Genomic DNA, 23,139 nt, shown 5'->3' with positions numbered 1-23,139 from the left:
AATGCTTGTTTTAGAACCGATACGTGTTTTTAAAACGTCTAGTTATTTGTATTTTATAATAGCTTTTGTTTTGCAGATCATAATTATTTGATAAGCCCTGCGTATCTATCGGAATCGGTCGAATAGTTTGGGACCAAACTGATTCTTGACTCCGTGTAGGATTGAAACTTGTCGGGAGATGGGTAAACCGTTATTTATATTCCGATAAATATGTGTCTCAAAGGCAATTACACCTGCACTAAGGAATGAAATCCTTGTTTCGAAGGGGGTTTCGCTAAAATTCAAGTTACATGCGTACATGCGCGTAGTGCGACACCCAGTTTCAGAATAATCATTTGTGGATCACACTAATTCTTGTCCTACTCGGTTATTTGTGCATTCGAATATTTTTATTTGTTCGCTGTACCTACTCGTATCATACCAAAATCCCTCATTATAATAAAATAATATTAGCTGATAGTTATAATAATGAGCGCCCTTAATTGCTCTAATGTTCTGTAGTGTTGAATACACTGTTATAGTTACACATTTCTAGCAAATGAATTGCATAGGTACACCTGTTTCGCAGCAAATAAATAATTCACTAGATAAAGAATACTTAAACTGCGCTAAAATAACGTCGATTCTTTACGAGGAATATTAAAGCCGTGGATTAAATCAATTCACGTTTTAGCAACATGTGACGTTATTAGCCCAACTTCCGTAAGTACTACCACATGTGATACATTTTCGCAATTTTCAATAATCGCTTGGTTGTTTTTATCCTGGTTTCTTACAAATTTTTCTAAGAAGCCAAACTCTTTGCTCGGAATTTGGTGACTTGACCTAAATTAATATACGGAAGTCTGTGTCACACGTATTCATCAGGATTGCCTGACTAGTGTTGTACTCAACGAGAGCCGGGGTCGCGAGTTGAACTGATATCTGATTTTCCTATTTTAGACTTACCTTTTTTGCATTCCTCAATTTCTTCATCGGAGTTATCTTCGCAGTCCTTCTCGAGGTCGCACACCCACATGATCGGTATACACTGGCCGTTGGCGCACTGGAACTGCTTCAGGGAGCATATTGCTGAAACAAACACGATACAGAGCATAAGTACAATATCGGGAGTAAGTCAAAGACTAGGCGATACTCCTAAATCTAGATCTCTTACTCGTAACAGTGTTTTAATTTGCGCTCTTCCTTCATACAATCAGCCAAAGATTGCTGTCTTTTTATCGCAGTTATTAAAACATTAATTTATTACTATTCCTGCTGTCAAATGTCATTTGTCTTCGATTACCTAACGACTGTTTTACGTCATAATTATAATAAACGTCGGTTTTATAAGTGACATTCCTCTTAATTCATTGAAAGTCATTTTTCCTAATTTTAAATGCACAAAGATTGATGTATGTAACTATTGTTCAACGTAATTCGTACTCGGTGTCCTAAAGTAATACATTATTTGATTTTTGATTAATGCTATCCTTATCTTGTTGTATCAGTTCAACATTAGAATGAAAGTGACAGAAATACTGCCAAATGGCTTTGTAGGCAGTCAAAACTTTTTCGTCAAGTGTAACAGCGAAAAAGTTTCAGTTATTTATGAAGTTGGTTTGTTTAGCTGTATGACTTATTATGACGTCCTATTTACTAATACGGGCCGAACATTTAGAAGTTGTGTTTTCTGCTCCATCACGGTATAAGCTTAAAGGCTTTGGATAAAGTTTCGTACTGTAGACGGAATACTATGTTGGCTTAACGAACTTTTTATCTCCATGAACTAAAAGCTTTTGTGTTGCTATTCTACATATAATCTTGAATTAATATTTAATTTTGTTTTTAATATGAATATTAAACACAGATTATTTTTCTTATATTTCGCAAGTTGTATATTTTTATATTACATTATCTTATTGCGATCACAAAATAGATAAATCAATTATTATGTAAATGTTCTTTTGTTTGTCGCTTCACTTGCATAGAATTGCCATTCAAATACTTTTAGGTTTCCACGAATATTCAAAATGAATGGATTTTGGAGATTTATCAAGGCCAACGAATAAGAATCCATAGTATAATTTTGTTGAAAATTAGAGTTAATTTGTTATCCGATATTAAGAGGTACTGGTCCGATTCCTGAACTCCTTTAAGTGTGTAGATAACCCATTTATTGCTTAAGGCTACACAATTATCAACTATCACGCTATAAATAATAGGAGCAGAGCAGAAATGACAAAAGAAAATAGGGAGAAGATGCGTGCACTCCAAAACTATATAACCGATTTTTAAAACTCTTATCGTCATAACCACGCAAACGAAGTCGCATAACTGCTCCTAATTAATAAAGATATTACTTTCTCCGATCTCACTGGGCCTCAAACCGCGATAGCACTAAACAAAGATCTTTAAGTCCCGGTGACCAAGACAATCATTCCTTGTTCGATTAAACGAAAACAATAAAACATTCAAGTGTAACGATAAGATAACGTAATTGTTGACTAATAGACGGGCTGATAACAAAATGGCGGCAACATTATTTATTACACGACGGTAATTAATTTAATACGACGTAAGTATTATAAATACTCCGTTGATTAACTAGATAGTGCGAATTTAAAGCTTTACTGATTGAAATTCCCTTTAATCCAAGTGTGAATAACGCCAAATATAAGATTGCAAAATAAATCATGGTTAGATAAGGCGATATAGTTGATTAGATTAGTTGGTGTTTTTATGAATCAGTTGCAAAAACAAGTTGAGAGGAAAATTTATAGAGAATTACTGCGATGTTCGTTTATCGATGTTAGCCATACGTACACAGTAACAGACTAGCTGTTGCCCGCAAACCCGCCCGCTACCAATTGAAATTGATTCCACAGGAACATAAAATCGGAATACAAATACGTATATGTGTTAATCCTAGTTATAAATTACCTGTTCGTGAAAGAGGAACAAAACCTCCATACAAACAAACTTTCGCGCTTGTAATATTATACAAGCAGGAGAATATAAATTTTATAACGAGTCACAAACCGAAAAAACGAGAAAATGTTTAGACGACGTAGAGTAACATTCTCAAATAATTGGTACGAAAGTAATAGCTATAGTAATCATTATAGATTCGACTCCGAACACAGGATACTACTAATATTATACTATAACAAACGATACGAAATATCAATATATAACACAAAAAGTATTTTTGCTAACATCACAATTATCTGTTAGTATAAAAAGATACATTCATAACAGCGGAACGCCCTCTTGTATTCAAGATACATGCAGGAAAATGGCCTATTATAACTTAACATATAACTCTAACAGCTAATTTGTATTATGTATGTTTCTTTGTATATTTCCATGATATTAGACGGTCTTTAATATCGTGGTGGCTTGCGGTTCTATACAATGTAGGATTTGTATGTACGATCTTCAGGTTCCATTCTGACTAAGGCAAATAGTAGTGTGACTTTCAAAGTTACTTATTTGCTTTCTTAATTATTCTAGGACTCCTCTGAAGAAGGTGAAGGAAAAATATCGTGACAAAATCTGGTTTTCAAATATTGATACCTAAATTGGCAAGCCACAGTAAGCTAGAGTGTGATCAAACGTTTTGTAGGTATCGCTTGATTTAAGCGATATCTAGAAAACGTAATTTAGAAATATAAAAACAATGAAATAGTCGACTCCAGCTAGCTTAAAAAAATATATATGTAAAACTGAAGACGTCTATCCTATTTGCAGAATAAATGTTTCATTTCATTTAATTTCAAATGATTAACAATTATAGAACCAAGCTAGACATAGTAAGCTCAGGCGCCACCCAAACATGTACTAATTTAATTCAAACAGTCCCGCCATTTAGGAACCTTCACTAGAATTATATGACAAATATAAGGATAAACAATCTTTATAAGTCCGTTATATAATGGTTGGAATCACGCGGTCAATACAATCGGGCTATCTTCGTTGTCCGCTAGTTGATTTATGCTGTAATATTTTCGAGAAGCGAAACCGTTCCATAGTCCCGTACATTTCACGGTATATTCCAATCAATGATTTACATACGTGGTACTTATTGATTTATAGCGAAACAGCAGATTGCATCATTCGATATATATTTTTAACAAAAGGCTCTTTTATTGATGTGATGTTGTTAAAATAAATGGTCCTGTTTTTAACCTCTGCTAAAGTCCGGGTTTCTGATCTATTGTAAAAAATACAACATATTTTTTTTAATCTTTTGTATGCTGCCAGTACTTTTATTATATTATGTTTTCTTTTTCTCTTTATAAAATGTGCATTATTATTCAGTCTCGAGCCCCCGTAGACCACAGACTTTTTATCGGCCGATAGTTTGGTCGGGCTCTTAAACAGTACGCAGATGTAAGCAAGTGCGCACACTATGACGATTTGGTATCGGCCATAGAAATCTAAATAACAAGTATTATTTAGATTTCTATGGTATCGGCCGATAAACAAGTTTGATGGGCTTCCCGATTTAATTCAAACTAAACTGTCGGCAAACCATCGGCCGACAGTATAATCAGTATTGGCTCCCTACCACACGCGCACACATGACGATTTTTTAGTCGGCCGACTAAGCCATAAAACATATTTGAGGGCTTTAATAAATTCCAATAGTTCCCAGATTATATTTACACAATTACAGTTATACTGTGCTGTGCAGTAACATTTTTTTTGCAACTTTCCTTTTAATAATCTATCACTGTGGATGGGATGCACTCTCGATTTCTTTTTGTAATTCTTCTCCTTCGTTGAATAAGAGCTATAATAACATTTCTCGAAACTTTTATTATACGACCGCTCACTTCAAAATATGTTTACTAATTGAGCGATTAAGTCAGAGCAATAGGCCGACTGTTGTAAATGGTCTGCGCACTCACTACCAACTCGACTATTTATTTGGTACAGTGTGCGCGCTAGCAACCCAACCCGACCAAACTATCGGCCGACTAAAAGTCTGCAGTCTGCGGGCTCTCTCAAGGACATCAAATCCTTTTTCTATGTATATTTTAGCAGAGTTAATTAATTTGCTGTACTGTAGTAATTACTTAGGTGCCCCTTTCATGTGTACCTACGCAACTTAATTTTAACAAGCTCATAATTAGGTACTATAATGCTTCTCTACATACATATTACGTATTTATTAAAATTACTTCAAAATATGTAGGTAGAATTAAAGATTCTTGATTTTTTTTTGATGTACTAATCGTTAAAAGTAATCTGCGAAATATACAATATTTTCTAAGAAACTCTACCTCACTTAATACTAATAATCATATTCAGAAGGCTTTCATCTCCACATAAAATAATTTAACATTACATTAACAAGAATTTCAAGCTTCAAAATTAAAACCATATCACACACATACATAGTAAATACATGAGAGACGAAATGCGTTAAATTTTAATGGCATATGTAATATCATAGAGTCAAAGTGGGCTGAAAGGGGACTCTAATTTAATTTCATTACTTTAGGCAAAGGGTTGTTATAGTAAAAGCGAGCCGTGTGGCCGCTTGTGAAGCAGGCGTACTCGCTCTGACATTCAATCTGAATGGAGAGCTCTCGTGTCTGTCCCATTGAGAACAAATCGCTCGACTAGGGGGACCGGTCCGACAAATTCGTACATTACGGGGAACGCTCCATGTTGTTTTAGGGAACAAATTCTGCCCAATAGCTTTCAATCTGCGCGATGCGAGCGACAGTTCGATTGTCCAGTTTTAATGAAATGATTCTGTTAAAACCTGTATGTAATTATACTTTTTAAGGCGACTGAGAGGCGATTTTGTAAACAGCCAAGCATAAGATGTTTTAAATTTAGAATTCTTCTTTGAGCCGTGAATAATAACTATTTTATTTATATTTAAGCACACTCAGTTGCCACTCAGAAGTTTAGACATAGCTAGAATCAGGAAATTGGATCAGGAATAATATTATGTTTTGTTTTGTTTACACACACGTGTAGTTTATATTATTTTGCAAAACATCTATGAATATACTTAGCTTATAAACATACCTGATACTTAATACATTGCTACTAACTACTAATGGAAATGTTTCATTTTTAAATTAACTAGACGGAAAATTTCGCAACAGCTGAAATGTTCCACAACAAGTTATTTACGTTATTGTACCACAACCATTTAGTAAAGCTCATCAAATTATTACATGTACTCCAACAATAGAACAACACTGTACAGGCCGTCATTTGTCTAAATCGCGTCGCTTCATTCATTTACCTTAATATCCCTTCTAATCATGTACTAAAATTACCTGCATGACCGCTTAAATTCGATACTGAAATTAAACCTTATTTAGTAGCAATTGGATTTATATTGGAATATCCCAATTAGAATTTACTGCATTTGAAACTTGTGACCTCCAACTAGAACTAATACATTTATTTGTTATTCGATTTGACTCTCGGTTGAGACAAGGGTTTTTCGCAATGTTAGGTTTGGTCCCTTCTGTCCCTATTTCTAGTGTCCATTCAATTATCCCTTTCCTTTGGGACTCTTTAACGCTAGTATTTTAAGTTTATTTTTTTAGTCAATCAGACAAAGGGTTCGATTCATGCGCGGAATATGTAATCTTCCAACGTAATCATAAAAAAAATCCGTTCCGAGAAATCTCATTTTGTTCTGCTTTTCAGTTTATATAAAAGTGTTTGCTTCATTTTGTTCCAAATTTATCAGTGTCTAGTTAATATTTGCTTGTAAAATAATAACTGAAACAAAGAATTTCAACTTCAAAACCACTTATTAAATTCTATTCCCCAAAACTTTTCGTAGGTTAATTAAGTATGATAGTAACCTAAGAAATTTTTCAGTTATTATTTGGGTTCATTTAAGGCGTATTTTCAGTCCTACTCGGCGGAGAATTTCGACGGGCTTAAATTGTTTTAATTAAAAAACTAAGGAAAGACTGAAGAGGTGGGCAATTCGGCAATTCTTAATTATTTTCTCGGTACCATTTTATCAAATTATAATAGAATAAACCTCTTATTAGAGTGATAAAATAGAACGTTATTTTAGTTGGTGGAATGTACTTTAAAACAAAAGATGGACTAGACAGTGGCAAATATGTGGGTGACATAAGCGTGACTTGGTTTACTGTCTAAAGTTTTGAAGTAATTTATCTCGGTTTTACCCCAGTTTCTGAAGTTGAGAGCAGTTCCCCTAAACAAGTGATACTTCAACAAGTATTTATGATGGAAAAATTACTTATTTGAAGAGAATTGACATTATTTTGTTTCACTCCATGGATCAGAGTTAAGAGAAACATCGAATGGGTCTAAAGTGTACTAAATACATAGAATTAAACACATAAAATTAAATTGAGGATGATAAACAGTTTTAAAATCTACGACGTAACGTCAAGCGTGAGTTCTATTCACTCTTTTTTTTTTTTTTTTTTTTTTTTTTTTTTTTTTTTTTTTTTTTTTTACACACGGTTATCTGATCCCAAGCTAAGCAGAGCTTGTGTTATGGTAACCAGACAACTGATAAACTTACTTATATATTTCTAAATACATACATAATATAGATAAATTACACCCAGACACAGAACAAATGATCGTGCTCATCACACAAACATTTCTTCTGGGTGGGAATCGAACCCACGACCTCCGATATAGCAGTCAGGGTCACTAACCACTAGACCAACAGGCCAGTCAAACTCTAAAATGATCAATTAAAGTTTTCGGCCTTGCAGGCAATGAAAAATATGTATCCAATATTATATTAATACCTATTCATTAAACCACCGAAGTGATAAAAAAATCCTCCTCTGGAATGCCTCTTTGTACAGATTCAGTAGTTTTATGACAGAACCTTCATATTCTAATTTCGTAACAATTCTGACAACCAGACTATGGAATATTGTGTTACCCATTAAAATGGGTTATGGAGGTCAGAAAGGCAGTAGCTATACGTAATGCAGTATTCCTGGTAAATCCGACAGACTGGAAACTGGCTCCCACGTTTTCGGGAAAATAATAATTTGAAGATACTCCCTCGTCATGTACAAACATTCAAATACTGAGTAACGTAACTCACGGCAAATTCAAGGAATCAGAAAGATTCTTCGAATATTTAAATTGCTATCTTATAGCAATATCGGGCTATTACAAAAACAATATACGAAAAACTTCCTAAAACTCTATAAATGAACATTAGTCAGAAAATAAAGGTTTATTGGCGTAAACAAAAGTAATTTTGGTAGTGTTTTGGGCGCGGTCGACCAATGGCCACGAGGTAGCTGTTAGACTACGGTCGCGGCGGTCGACTGCCCGGGGACGGTGTCCCACAGTGTTTGGTACGTGCGTAGCTTGCGCTGGTGCGCACGTACCCCACGCACCCCTCTGTGCGTAAACTAGAGAAACCAATTGAAGAGGGTACCGAGGTACCGAGGTGCGACGTCATACACCCCACGTCTCTACTAGAGGATTTTGAAGAAAACGCCAATAAAATCTTCCAAAAAACGGCTCGGAGATTCGCCAATAATTCTTGAGTGATGTCTAGTGTGTCTCGTTCCGAAGCTGAGCTGCGACTGAATTGCGACGGAAAGCCCCGCTGCTTTTATACAGCGAGACTTTACCGCCGTGTGCGCCACTCCAATACGAATCTTATTAGTTTTATTTTTAACTTTGGCGAACCTCTTAAACCTTTATTTATTCATAAAATTGACATCTGATGTACAATATTACAGTTTGTTATCACATAATATAGTTAGTTACATTTAAATAATACCTTTTAAAGGACTTAACTACTTACATTTATTATTTATCGACCCAGAAACACCAAAATACCGGCCGTCTTATTGGAGTCATTTACACATTTGTTCATAACTTTTTACTCCGACGGCCGATCTTCAAAATTCCAACGGATTTGGCGTTTCTGGGCGATTTCCAATAAGATATTCACCCTTACATTTAAAAACAACTTAAAGTAAAAAACGTCAATTTTACAATTCTTATTACGTAACCATTAACTTTCATAGTTCAACAATTTTACACTTAATAACTTTAAAAATGGACACAAATGTGACAATAGTCTATGATAACGTAAATAACAACAATTAGAAATATAAACAATAATAAAAATATGTAAAATCCTATTTCTAATTCACTATATGTCTGTGGGGCCGTGGTTATTCGTGTTACCCTGAATTACCCACTAAACTTGAGCTGCATACTTGCACCCTAGCGGCCCCTCATTGCTTTACTAAGACTACAGCTGATTTTCTTCTATCGCCGACGCGTCGCGCCGCGACTCGCGCCTCTCGGACAAACTACCTACGCGCGAAACGTCATATAGGTAACTAGCTGTTGCCCGCGACTTCGTCCGCGTGGTTAGAAGATATAAGTTAGGAATTTTTGAACGAAAGCCCTCGAAGATTAATATTTTTCCCCGTATTTGCCACATTTTCCATTAAATCTTCGCTCCTATTAGTTGCAGCGTAATTTTATATACCTAGCCTAAAACCTTCCTCGATTATTGGTCTATTGAACACAAAATGAGATCAAATTTTTTAGATGAAATTATTTATAATAATTTAAAAAAAAAATCGAATACAATTTTTTTTTCATTTTTTGCATTTTCTGAGAAGATTTGACGGGTGAATTTTCGATTTTAAATTAGAGTGTTTTTTTATATTAATTCAAAATAAGGTGAAAAAATAAATATTTTTAATCAAATAAATTACAGCGTATTTGGGACACAAAAAAGTAAGTTTTCACCAAATTTCGTTACAAAAATAAATTTTTGTAAAAGATAAAAATAAAAAACCACAATCTTGGTTTTTTAGATTTTTCACATAAATTTTGAGGTTATGTGAAAAAAATGTAAACACAAAAGTTTTAGATCTTTTTCTTTTAGAACTTTGCCATTTGACTTTTTTCGATACGAATTTTAGTTTTGCCGGAAATCGATAAAAACCGTTTTTTACTCTTCAAACGTCACTCCCACCCCCTTCCCGACCTCAGATCACCCGTAAATTATTTTTTCTTTCATTTTTATAATATTCCCCTCCTTTTCTAATGGGTTTCATCCTACTATTTTTTTTTTTTTGGTTTTAAAAATTATCGACCCTGGTCTACAAGTATAGACACGAAAAATATATATCACAACGTTGGAAAAGTGCGACAAGCAAAATTAAACTGTAAGATCATATCCACAATGATTTTTATTCCATGTTTACAAGTCGCTCGGTAAATGCAACAATGGCGCCGCTGGGCGGTAAGATGTCACGTGCGCTCGTGGTTATACTATTTTCAAACTAATGTCTATGATAAAGAGTGCATATTGCATTGTCTTAGGTTGGAGTGGGTTACCCTGTTACAGTGTTACAGGGTAGTAAAGGGTAACCTGTTCGGAACAGGGTTACAGTAATCCGTTCGAAGGTGTAACATATGTCATAGGGTTTTTTCTTGAAGCGCTTAAAAAAACCCCTTCAAAAACCCTTTCAATGAGTATCCGGCCGGTCCCTGGTGACAAATTTCTGGTAGGAGACACCTTTATTTAATAACACCAAACATTTATCTTCTTTCAAACGCAATAGAATAACGTGTAACGTAGATTTACGCGATATGAAATGATACTAGGCGAGTGACAGCTGTGATAAATGAAAATCACACTATGATTTTAGCTTTAATATTCATAGGTAAGGTAGGTAAGTAGGTTCGTTATCAAACAAACATCGTGTAAGATAGTTCTTTAATAGTCGTGTTTTAAAAGAAAGAAATTGCTATCAGTGAATATACTAAGAAATAACCTGAACAATTATGTTGTAATATATCAAATATGGCCTCCGTAGAATTAGAAACTCCTTGAATATTCAGTTCAACGTTCCATCTGTTTCGTTAGTATTTGGAATAGACCTTGAAACTTATTGAAGGGTGCGTCGTTCAGCAATAACACTTCAGTTTCACGATAGTAACAAAAAAAGCACATGTCTGATCCCTTCATTTTACCGTTTTTCCTTAACTATCTCAAAAATCCTAACAAGCTCATTATCCATTAGGTTCTTAATGTTTGTTATTTTGTCTAATATTTGAGATGTTTCATAGCATCAATTAAAGAACAATATTTTATCTTCGGATTATTCCTAGAATAAGTCCCAATTTAGCACAATGATAGGGAGAAACGTTAATTATTATTCAATATTCTATAGTACCAAAGACTCATTTATTTCGTAGAAAAGCGAGTAACACAAACACAATTTATTTCGCATTACTATCTAACGGGAATATATCTTAAAATAGCTAAGTTTTAGGAAAATCGGTCGAAACAACGGCCATATGTAGAGTGTCCATCAATTCGGTCTATTTTACGATCTGCCCGACACACGTCACAATCGGCTGTCTCTGACCCGGCGTGTCATTCACCTCAACAGCGTATTGTTTCATAATGGCTATATCGTGTTACCATAGTTACCACTTAGAAGACAAGGCTATGGATTACAGGCAGCTTGTAAAAATAAAATTCTTTTTTTTCTTTTATGTCCAAATTTGACACTGAAACCAGCCAGTGTCGTAGTGTAATTATTGTGAGAAATTGTCTTTAAAAACAAAGTACGATCTTATAAAGTTTGAGTTGTTCGCCCTTCACAAGATATTTAAAGACTTGATTCTTTGACAAACCAAACGCTGTTATTCAAATAGCCGTGTTTACTCGTCTTATCTTGTTTGAGATGAAATCATCGTACAAACTTTTTTAATTCGCCGACGTTAAAATCATATAGGCACTGCGCAAAATAATCGGATATCACGCTCTTGTCTATCAAATACAAATTGACGTACTATAATAAATTAATGTCATTTTTATCGTATAAATTATATTTCCCTATTTAAAATGTGTCTAATGAAGGAAATACAAAATTAAATCATTATACCTAAATACAAAGCAAATATGTGATTGAAAACCCCGCTACACAAGGAATGAAATCCTTAATGCGATGTTTCCTTAGTGGTTTTTAAAAAAAAAAAAAAATACAATTAAACATCATTTTTGAGGAGAAAAAAACTGAATTGACGTCTTAAAATTAAAAAAAACCTACTAAATATTAACTGACAAACGGTACACAAAGCACAACAAATACGTTTTGTTTCCTTGACTGAACGACGGTTAATCTGTTACCTGAGACACCAGCGTAAGAGGATTATGTCGGGTGATCCAGTAGCATTCACCTAAATGTAATTATACAATTCCTGCAAAAAAGAAACTGGGAAAATTATACCACTAGTGGATCATAGATGTAAAGATGTGATTTGAAAACGATTCTTTTTCAAGAAACATATTCTAATTATACAAAGAGGAAGAGCAACGTAATGGGTAATTTTGTATAATAATATTTGCTATTAATAAGTTTCCGGGTTTCAATTTGTTTTGCAGAAATATTTTGATTAGCTGAGTTTTTCAATGATTTCAAGAAACATCCTTTGCCAGAAATCAATTGGAAAGCTAGCAGTCATCTTAAATACTCTTTAAACGTAGCAAATACAATCTAAAAGAATGTGCAACATTTTTGTAGTTTCCACTAGCTTAAAAAAAGGCAACATCGTTGTACAAGCGAATAAAAGTTTTCATCCATAAGTTTTTAAACAAATTTAAAAACAACAGCCTGCCAAATTCGATGCCCAAAAAAAGGGAAACTGGCGGGCAGCCAAAATGAGGTTAAAAGGAATTGAGGAGAAAAGGAATAAATTGTGTAGCATTTGAGTGACAGAAGAGGTTAGAAGTACATGATATCGATAAGCAGGCGATACTGTGGCCGATTTAAATCCTAAACTGGATAAATGCTCGTCGGCCACTGAGCTGGGTTCCTGCGTTTGAATACAAATGGAGCGTTTATCCCTGAAAGCCAATCTGTATGCAAATTACAGTCCGTTTAACTATTCTCGTTAGTTGCTCATTTTCGGAACGTCTGCATTTTCAGTTTCACTTAAATATAATCCCTTTTATTGTCAAGTGATTGATTTGTTCTTTGTTACGATTCTACATTTAATTAAGCTTGTAATGCAATAATTTGAACATATTTGTTTTCATCTTCCTCTATTCTCATCCACTAGTGGAAGCAACTTAAGAATTCTCAAGATACTAAAGCAAAAATATCTCCAGATCTATTTTCAAAGCTAGCACAGAAAGACAATCTTAACTGCAAGTTAATTCCGTGGAAACGTCGAACATCTAGTTTTAATAACGTCTGAAATCCGGCCTAAAGATTTTGTTCTTAACTTAAGGCGTAACTTTTGCAAACGCCTAGATATTTTAGTGTCTTTCTGGGAAAACTTGTCGTCAACTTTTTCATCCCCTTTTTCCGGTTCCGCTAATGCGCAAACTTTCCTTCAGATACGCCGACACGCCTTGCGAAGTGGCTTGTTCAAAATTTCACGAAAGTCCAAGAAAAAGTAGCTTACTTAACTGTACAGGATTTATAAGTACCCATCGACAGCTTCAAAAATATAATCCCCGAGAAAGAATTACAAAGAAACGTTATTTGGGCTTCGTTTTACTCCTCCGAGAAATTACGCTCCATTCGCCGATGTTATGTATAAAAATACATTATAATCTATAATATAACTAAATATGGGAACTATATAAGCCTTATCCGAAACGAGAGACCGTACTCACAAGCTTTCAACATAATTTCATAAAGGCAACCACAAAGCGTAAGCATCACCATCAAGAATAATCAAATTTTCTCATTGATATCAGAATATAGTCGTATGAATGAAATATAACTACACATCGTTATCCTTTATCACGATGCAGAGAACATAATAGTGCTACAATATGTGTTCGCTTATAACATCAACATTATGTTGTGTATTTGTATATCCTCATCATTGTGTCTGCATCTGTGTTGAACACATTACTTTTTCTATCTCGGTTGTATTAGCAACCAGGGTCTCATTCTCTTTCGACGGCACGAAGCAATTGTAAAAGCATATTATTTTGCAAATCTGTTTCCAGTTTTCAATAAATGGAATGTTGTTAAGTTCAGCATTTTTATTTAAACCCGAAATTAAGGCTTGAAATATGTGGCGTAGTTTTGTGGAGAACTTTTCAACCGCGCTATAGAACGAACTATACACATATTTCATCCATACTCTTTGCAACATTTACATTTTCCATCGAACTTGTGGCTTTGTTAAAAAACTGGATCCAAGAATTATTATTTCAAAGATTTCAGAACTACAGAAATTATAATGAAAGCCACTAGAGCATCTCTCTGAATCGGCCTAATTGAGAACAAGCCGAGAGAAATCTAGTATGAGTTGGCTCATTAGTGAGTATGAATAACTTGTTCAGAACTTTATTAACTATAGTTCTGAAACGACCTTACAAAGTCATCACAGAGCATTGTAACAACAAGTTTGTGTTAAAGGAGCTAACAACCCACAAAGACTGGAGTTTAAACAAGCTCTCGAAGTGTGTAAAACCATCTGTTTAAGAGGTCTCAGCAAGATTTCAATTGTTCTCATTGATTTATTTAAATTGAAGATCTGGAACTATGATGGTGTAATGAAACTATTTTGATACTAGGAACTATTTACAGCGCGCAATCGAGTATATCTCGTGGTAATTTTATGCGCCAAATATGTTGTGTTGACTACACAGCCAAATTATTCACATCTAAACATATTGCAAATGTTGTCTTCAAAAAAGTAAACAGACAAGTACTTGCGTACTTAAATATGTCTATCCTTCACCTAACTACCGATAAGTTTAGTATAATGAATATAATCAGAGAAACTCTCCACAGACCATTAAAAGGACCGCTGTCGATTGCGGGAAAATAAAGAAGAGAAAATCCTTTATCAATTTTTAAAAACCTTTTACAGATACAAGCCACGTGCAACAAAAATAAACCATTGATCGGAAATGTACTGGACATTCGAGTCGGCCGCAATTAATACATGATTGGAACCAAATCGTCTCCTTAGAATTAAATGGCTTTAACTACTTTAATATCCAAACAAAACTAGAACTTATTCCGAAAGAAAAAGGTTTAAATTCTAATGTAGGATTTGGAGACAGCTTCCGATCTAACCCCTGTTATAGAACCGTCTATGTGTATCATCGACATAGCAAAGGGCAGCGGCAGTGAAGCTTAATGACAACGGACCAATACAGAATCGAGGTCAACGTTAAGTGTCGCATTGGACTTGGCACGGACCCTTAATTGAGCGGTTATCGTATGGTCAGAAACGGAACGTCAAATAATATGAATGATAATGTCGTGGAAGCCACATTAGATGCGATGCCTACGACTGTTAGCAAAAACAAAAGCCGAATGAGGAAATAACATTTTTGGAAAAACCGATCAACTGCGAGTCGCTCTCGTAGCCACAAATGTATTTTTACTCAACTTTGTTACTCATCTGGACCATTGTTTTTAGGTTTGTTGTTACAACGGTAACAGACATGCATCGCCTGTAAATTTGAAAAGTCTAGCTATCACAGTTCATGAGATAACGCATTTTTGCAGGCCGACGGATGGATAAACCGGTCAAGTCCCTTACCGGACATATTTCGGTATAGAAGCCTATGACAGGATTTCAGAAGCATATGAAACCACTTTACTAGTCTACTGGGTAGCGTGGATAGCCGACATTTAAGATATAATGTTTCAAAAGCAGGCTCCAAGATCCTTTTCGTAGTAAATCTATACTATTATATAAAGCTGAAGAGTTTGTTTGTTTGAATGCGTTAGTCTCAGGAACTACTAGTCCAAATCGAAAAAATATTTTTGTGTTGAATAGACCATTCATTGAGGAAGGTTATGGGCTATATATCATCACGCTGCTACTAATAGGAGCGAAGATACAATGGAAAATGTGAAAAAAATAGGGCAGGTATAAATCATAACTTATATCTTCTACCCACGCGGACGAAGTCGCGGGCAACAGCTAGTGTTAATATAAATTGGTATTTACTCTATCACAAATATTAAAAAGTTGATTCGGTAGATCACAATAATGAAAAATATAGGTAATATAAAACCGAATTACAAAATACGCTAACTACGTTCAATGAAATGCCAAGGTACATGAATTCCAAGAAATGTGCGATGCAAATTACATAATGTAATTATCATATAAAGAAAATAAACACTAAACAAATATACAGAAACAGTTATCTAGGAAACACGATTCTCACACACTAGAAGTGATAATTATGACATGCTTATAATATACACGAGGGTACGTAATTTTCTAGCTAGGCTATGTACTGAGTGAAGCGAGTTCTGGTTTATAGGTGATGAAGGGAAGGAAGACATGAAATAATTAAGCAAAAGGCTTTGCAAAGCAGTCACTATTAGCTGGAAAAACACAAAATGTTAGTACTGCAGAAAGCGTTTTAATTTTTAATCAGCCAGGTCTAGATTTTATTCCCTGGAAGAATTTGACCGGACTTCCTGAAATGAGCTCTAATCTCTCAAAATTCGTTGTTTATTTTATTGAAAGACATTTTAGAGTTATTAAAGTTGAAAATTACTATGAAGATATAATTCAATTTGTATTCAACAGAGAATTTCCCCTAACACAAGTGTATAGAACAAATCACAAACAAGAAGTAGCAGCACATGTGCTTAACAAAACTAGTACAGATACAACTTGCTTGCAATTAATGGAAGAGTTGAGTAGGTTTGGGACTAACTTGGATACAACTACGAGTATATTCAAGCTGTTCACTTAGTCAGGAAATTTATTAAACGTAGTATATTAATATTTGTCTGAATCTTAAATTAACAACGGAATAGATTGTTTTTTAGAAATTAAGTTGAACAGTTGAAATTTCTTCAAAAAAATACAGTTAAATTTAAAAACTATGGACAGTTAGGGTTTTTTGTTACACTCATACTATTAAGAATTTTCTTTAGCAAGTAATTTTAAGGGAATTGGTAATGGCTTCTATCCTATATATATTCTATACTATCCGACTATTTTTGGTATGACACTTTTTAGGAACGTAATATTAGTAAAATGTTAGAAATTTTACTTAGGTATGTGGAGGCCCAAAAGGAACAGTAAATGTTACAAGCAATTATGTTGTCGGACTTCAAATAACATTTTTGAATCCTTTGTAAGGAATTAATTTCAGAAGGACTTCGAAAAAGGTTGATCGAAAAATAACAATGTGTTCCGTTTTCGATGGCCATTTCTTTGCAAACTAGGTCAAATGGAGAACCCACACCAACTACGAGTATTTTGCATTTCTTGTTTATTCTACAAAAATAAAAATCTAGCTTAGTTTGCAACAGTACGTTTTCGAACAAATGTGTATGAATTGAAGACAATTGTTTAGTAAGAAAACAACAAGGAAATAAAACTGACAAATCAGCAAACGTCCTATTTGCTTAATTGTTACCTAAAAAGAAAAGGTCGGGTACGTCATACAAACTCGATGGTATCCTAAATTTATCTGAAGCATGATGAGCTGAAACGTAATATTTCCTTTAACCCTTTAACCCTACGCTAATCCACACACCTGTAATTAAGGTCGCCGAACAAAATTTCATTCATCATCGTTGTAAAAATTAGGACGCCTTATCGCGATCATCAATCATTAGATTAAATTGATTTGATTCATTTGAACGTTAAATAAGGAAAGCCTTCCCATTTAAAATAGGTTTTACGGTATCGTGTGAAACTCTTTGGTGAATTTGTCGGACCAGAGCGTCGGTACGCAGTCGCTAAAATAACCAATTTGGGGACCCTCATCGTGCGTCACGAAGTAATGGATGGCTGTGGGTTCACTGTTGCGGTGATATTGGACGGGGAAAATTATATTTTGCTATTACCAAGAAATTCTGTGTAGCTGTTACTTGTAAGGAAGTACCGGCTAATACCGTATGAGGAGCGGCGTTCAAGATGAAGATGTAGGATTTTTTTACCATTAAATCTCCGTGATTGTTAAGTTTATAGTTTTCGTGTTAGTAATTCAGAAAACCAATTAAACTTCCTAGAAAATGTTCCGCCAAAAACGTATTACGTACAACATCTGTTCAAACCTATTAATAGCTCTAATATGATCAAATATGAATGCGTACCGAAATTGGAAGCATTACTAATGAAACATCTACCAACGGAAGCTTAATGCAGAAACAAAACAATTACGTCATTTTGAAACAGTCACAAAAACATATTGTTGAACATATTGTTGAGTCTACGATTAAAGACCTGTCTTTAATCGTAGAACAGAGAAACTCTTAGCTTTTTATATTTGAAGAAGAATTACATTATTCTTCTTCAAATACAAAAAAGCCAACAGTTTTGTAAGTGCTTGCTTCATCCATTACACAGTCCCTTGGAGGATACCTGTCTTATACAACCGTTGTACCATTTTTCTTAGCTCAAATACATCTTATCTTATCTTGCCGACAAATAAAATTATTTGGATTTATTTCCAAAGAATTTTCGTAAACACTTCTTGCTTCAAACTCTTCCTTATATATTTCCCATTTGATTGTCATAAGATTTTCTATAAAATATTAATACTAGCAGTAGCTCGCTAGAATTTTACCATTAGAGTTGCACATTAGTATACTTTTTTTTCATTTATTCACACCATCTTTATCAATGGTGCCAAGCGAGGTTTTAATAAGTAGATTTTTTTGGACCACTATAATTTTGACTCTATTTTCGACATTACTGTCTACTATAATAACATTATCTATCTGTTTCATCCATATTCAAGGTGAGGCATTTAAAATTTTCAGATGTTATCAGACCTTGTTGATAACTTTCTTAGAATGTCACGAAATTTTTATTCATATGGGTTTTCAAAAATATTCCCAATTTACATATTTAACAGTTAATCGGCATTTTACCAGAGGCGATCTTGTGCTTCTTGTTCCAGAAAACAAATGTTTAAACCTGAAAAAGAATTAGGCCTCCACAGTTTTTATTAAGACGAGGGTATTCTATTACGAATGAGAATTGAAGCGAAAGTCCTTCCCTCATCTAAGAACATCCAAAATAGTTCGTTCCTAACAATCGTCAGCAACGTGCTGCGTTTGCAGATCGTGCCCCTTCATTAAACTCGAAGGCAAAAAGTGGGTTCTTATCTAATCGGCTGTTGTCCCTTCGAGCTTTGCAGCTGGCACCCTCCGCACTGACAATGTACTTGACCCCAATTCTATCTAGGTACTGGACGAATAAATTACAAGAAAAAAAAATGTTCTCGAAATTGGTTTCTTTCTTAGACCTAAAGTAATAAGAATTATTCTATATATTAGTATTAGAAGTAGAGCATACAAACCACATTAAGCGCTTAATTGTTATCGCAAGCATTTTATTACAGAACTACTAAACAATAGAAATTACGTGGACCATCTCGAACGCTCTTGATACCTAATTGACACTATTATTAGAAACAAGTTAAGTTTATTTGCAGCAGTTCGTTCGGAATGTAATAACGTTGCTATAACATAATATTGCTCAGTCACTTTACAGTAACTTCGTTGTCTAGATTTCTTATTCTCTTCTAAGCGTTCAACGGCATCGTTATCCTCATGTTATTTATTTTTAGTTTTCTACGCCATTGTTGCCACATGTTCATTGCATGTGTATAATGTATCTAAACGGCCATCAGCAGAGATTGTGAGGAATAAAATGACAGTGTTAATAGTAAGAATGTCACATTGGACACGGTAAGTGAACTGTAAATCATTGCTTACGAGCTGGGGTTCTCAACGTCACTTTGTATGCATTTTATTGCGCTCAGTGACCAATCAAGTCACGGTCTTGTTATAACCCTCCTGATGTACGATGTCACTCAAGAATACAATCGTAAAAGGCAACAAATAGAGAAAGAAATTCGCGATTTAATAATATGAATGATGAAAAATGCTGATGCATGAATCGTTTAAATGCCTGAAGCTTCCATTATAATGGAATCGAATTCACATAAATATTTGCCTCGATTGACAAATTCTCTGCGTCGGCAGTTTCTCTAATAAAATCTTGCCGAGCACGACAAGTGCGATTCGTTTTCCATTTTTTGATATAATGACACCTCCTCGGGGCTGAAAGCCGGTTTTATAGCCATCACAATGGGATTGTGCTCTTTCATCAGCGAGACTTTTATGGTCGCCGCGTCAGCTGTGCCGCGGCGTGCCAAAATTGAGACAGTGTTACTACTTTCGCTCGACCACCCATTTAGCGGTTGTAACTCCATGTCACATTAACTGACCGCTGTTGCACTGTAAACATGTTCATGATATGCCGTCGGAAGGTTAAATGTACAAAAAATAGTAAACAATGATGCGAAAATATGTTCGGACATTGGCTACCCGCCACAACTACTGAACTTTGTACTGATTCAGGAAACCATAATGTCTACGGCCACTTTCGTCTGTTGGTGGATGTCTATTTTTGGATTCTGGCACTTTTCCACTACAAAATGCATATATCAAGCAGAATGATACAAGGCGTGACGTGCGTAGTAAAGTATTGTTGTAAGTAAGCGTGACATATTCAGATATGTTACATGACTTCACTAAGATAATATCAGCAGAAGTAGATTCTGATATCTCCTCAAATGTCTGATAACATAACAATACATTATGAAGATGACACAAATAATGTCAATAGGAATAGCTCTTAAGCATTCTACTGTATCTGTGATAAACTTTCTGAGATAGTAGGTATTAATTACAAGTTGCATGAACTAGTCGATACATCACTTATGCCCGTCGCGACGGATCAACCGCAAGGCCTTGAGTTGCTTGTTTAAGCACTAACCTTGGCTAAGTATAAACGTTGTTTCGCGTCATGTTAAACCAATAATCGTATATCGTTTTGATACTATTGACGATTTTAATTGTTCTTGAAGAAAACGAGAGTTTGTTCGTTTTTTTCTTCTCAGCATAACTATAATAACTGGTTCTTGGTTAGTTTGTTTCTCGTTCAAACAACAACATTCTCCTCACGCTCAATAATTTATGCTATTATGACGCTCACAAGACTTCCTTAAATTACCATACTGGTAATGACATTCTATTCACCGGTATATTTATCCAGATAATACTAAGAAATAACAAAGTAAATCGGTTTATTCGTGATAAAAATCACTACAATACTGCCGGCTTTAGCCTCAGACAATGGCTGAGAATTAGGCACTAAAGCGATTTTCTAATGAATTATTGTTTTACGTTGGCGTCACAATGACTATTCATCGGAAGACCCTTAAACCGACAGTAGGATTTGGCCGGTACCATTACCACTATAATAAGAAGAAGCACTATAGTATTTTATTGTTATTCATTTGAAAAATTTTCAATTGATGGGCAAAACAGGATCTTAAAGAAATTCGAAAACTATACATACTTTTTTTCGCTACTGACTATGGCAAAAATACTGTAGTAGATGCTTCATATTTTTCATTACTGGATAATAAAAAACCAGTCGAATATACGCAATTCTTCTTAAAATTCAATATGGCCAATTAGGGATCTAAAAAAAATCACACTTTCCCATCCTGAAGCAAAATACTTATAAAGGTTACTTTTTTGTTTGCAAAGAGTTATTATTACTGTAGAAATGTTTAAAAACAAATCAAACATCATTTGTTTGCGTTTTGTCATACGATTGACTCATTATATCTGGCTATAATTCCAACTCATCTGTTCTAGCCATGAAAACAGCTTGCAAACCGCTTCACGACCTTAACTGTTAAAACTGTACAGAGAGTAATTGTAAAAACATGCTAATGCTTAAATCTATACATATTCACATTGAATGTTAATTCAAATATTTGCAATGAAAATAGTGAAGGTAATAAATAATTAGGTCAATTTAAATTTAGGTTTAGTTATTTTTCTATAATATCGACAAAAAAATTGATAAGGATGCATAGTAAGTATAGATATTATAGATAATATAAATGTTTCATGCAATGTACTTCAAATTCTTTCTATAAATGGACGTTGTCATATCATTTTAGCCATCGCAAGCTATGGCGTGACTTTATCACTTGAATCTTATCTTGTTTGTTTGATTTTTTGTTATCTTCGTCTTCCTAAAAAACATAAACATTTAACTGGGTATTAAAAGTCAAGCACGTGTTTACGTCAGGTAGTACCTACGTAACAAACCTGTTTGTGCTATGAATAAGCTAGTTAGCGCATTCACGGAGCAGTAGACAAAAGTGTTCCCAGCTGTTAAAAAGAACGCGCGATCAAACATTTACATAAATACCAAACCGATTTGTTTACTCAACTCGACCACCACTTATTACTTCGCTGTCATACAACCAATTTAAATTCATATTCATTTTTCTTTTGTTTTTTTTCTCGCAATAATAAACAATCAAATAAATAACAAAGTTACTTACATTCGGATACAGTTCCATTGCCTTTCGACGCAAATACTGTCAATGTTTTAACGCTCAAAACACATAATAGAAACCACCACATATTGGCACAAAATTTTGGGGCTGCCCGACGACAGCCCACCAAAAGGAACATTCGTCCTGAAAACTTTCGATTTCGCCAAAATCACTATGAAGCAACACTGCAGGGATAATCCAGAGCCGTGACGGGATTACGTCACATTTATAACACTGTTAACCGTCTTTGAGATAGTAGTCACTGTTATTAATACTGCGAGATACAATATTTTTGTGATTGGTTGGTACGCGAGAATTTTGAGGTTATTTCTACGTGCACTGGTGCGAGCGCGACGGAGAAATGTCGCGCGAGGCAGGTGAGGAGCGCGCTGCGGCGCTCACAGCGGGCCGCTAGATGGCGCCGCCGGCGTCCGACGCGTGACGTACTACGTTTAGTTTCGGCGACCGAACGGCGGCGCTGCGCTGCTGATTCTAGCTACAGATTTTTCCAACGCATCACGCGAACGACACAGTGTTAAGTCGCGCTCACATGCGATCTCGAGTACAAACGACTATTTACGACGGTTGAGGGGGCACCATTTGTTTTTATGAGTTGGCTTCTTTATTACACGAAAATGCGAACATTACGACCAAAATTCTGATTAAGGTGAAATTGCAATTCCAAGTTATTTGACCTCTGAATATTTAGCAGTCTTTTATAGAGTAAGGGCTGAAAAAAATTGAATTGATGAAAAACAGAGGGTATTTTTTAATTCATCGACATTTAT

The 23,139-nt window shown here is 34.8% G+C and overlaps 1 long non-coding RNA gene across 1 annotated transcript; it reads right to left on the bottom strand.

Annotated features, from left to right (window-relative positions):
• Positions 1 to 947: 947 nt before the first annotated feature.
• Positions 948 to 22,840, bottom strand: LOC113496815. The gene is made up of 2 exons (XR_003400847.1): positions 22,358 to 22,840; positions 948 to 1,071 (listed from the first exon to the last, which is right to left on the bottom strand). It is a non-coding gene; the product is annotated as an uncharacterized LOC113496815 (long non-coding RNA).
• Between the last annotated feature and the right edge of the window lie 299 nt (positions 22,841 to 23,139).

The sequence above is a fragment of the Trichoplusia ni genome, chromosome 8, assembly GCF_003590095.1.
Source record: "Trichoplusia ni isolate ovarian cell line Hi5 chromosome 8, tn1, whole genome shotgun sequence".
NCBI classification, from domain to species: Eukaryota; Metazoa; Arthropoda; class Insecta; order Lepidoptera; family Noctuidae; genus Trichoplusia; species Trichoplusia ni.
Note: the sequence above shows the minus strand (reverse complement) of the source record. Positions and strands in the feature narration are given on the sequence as shown.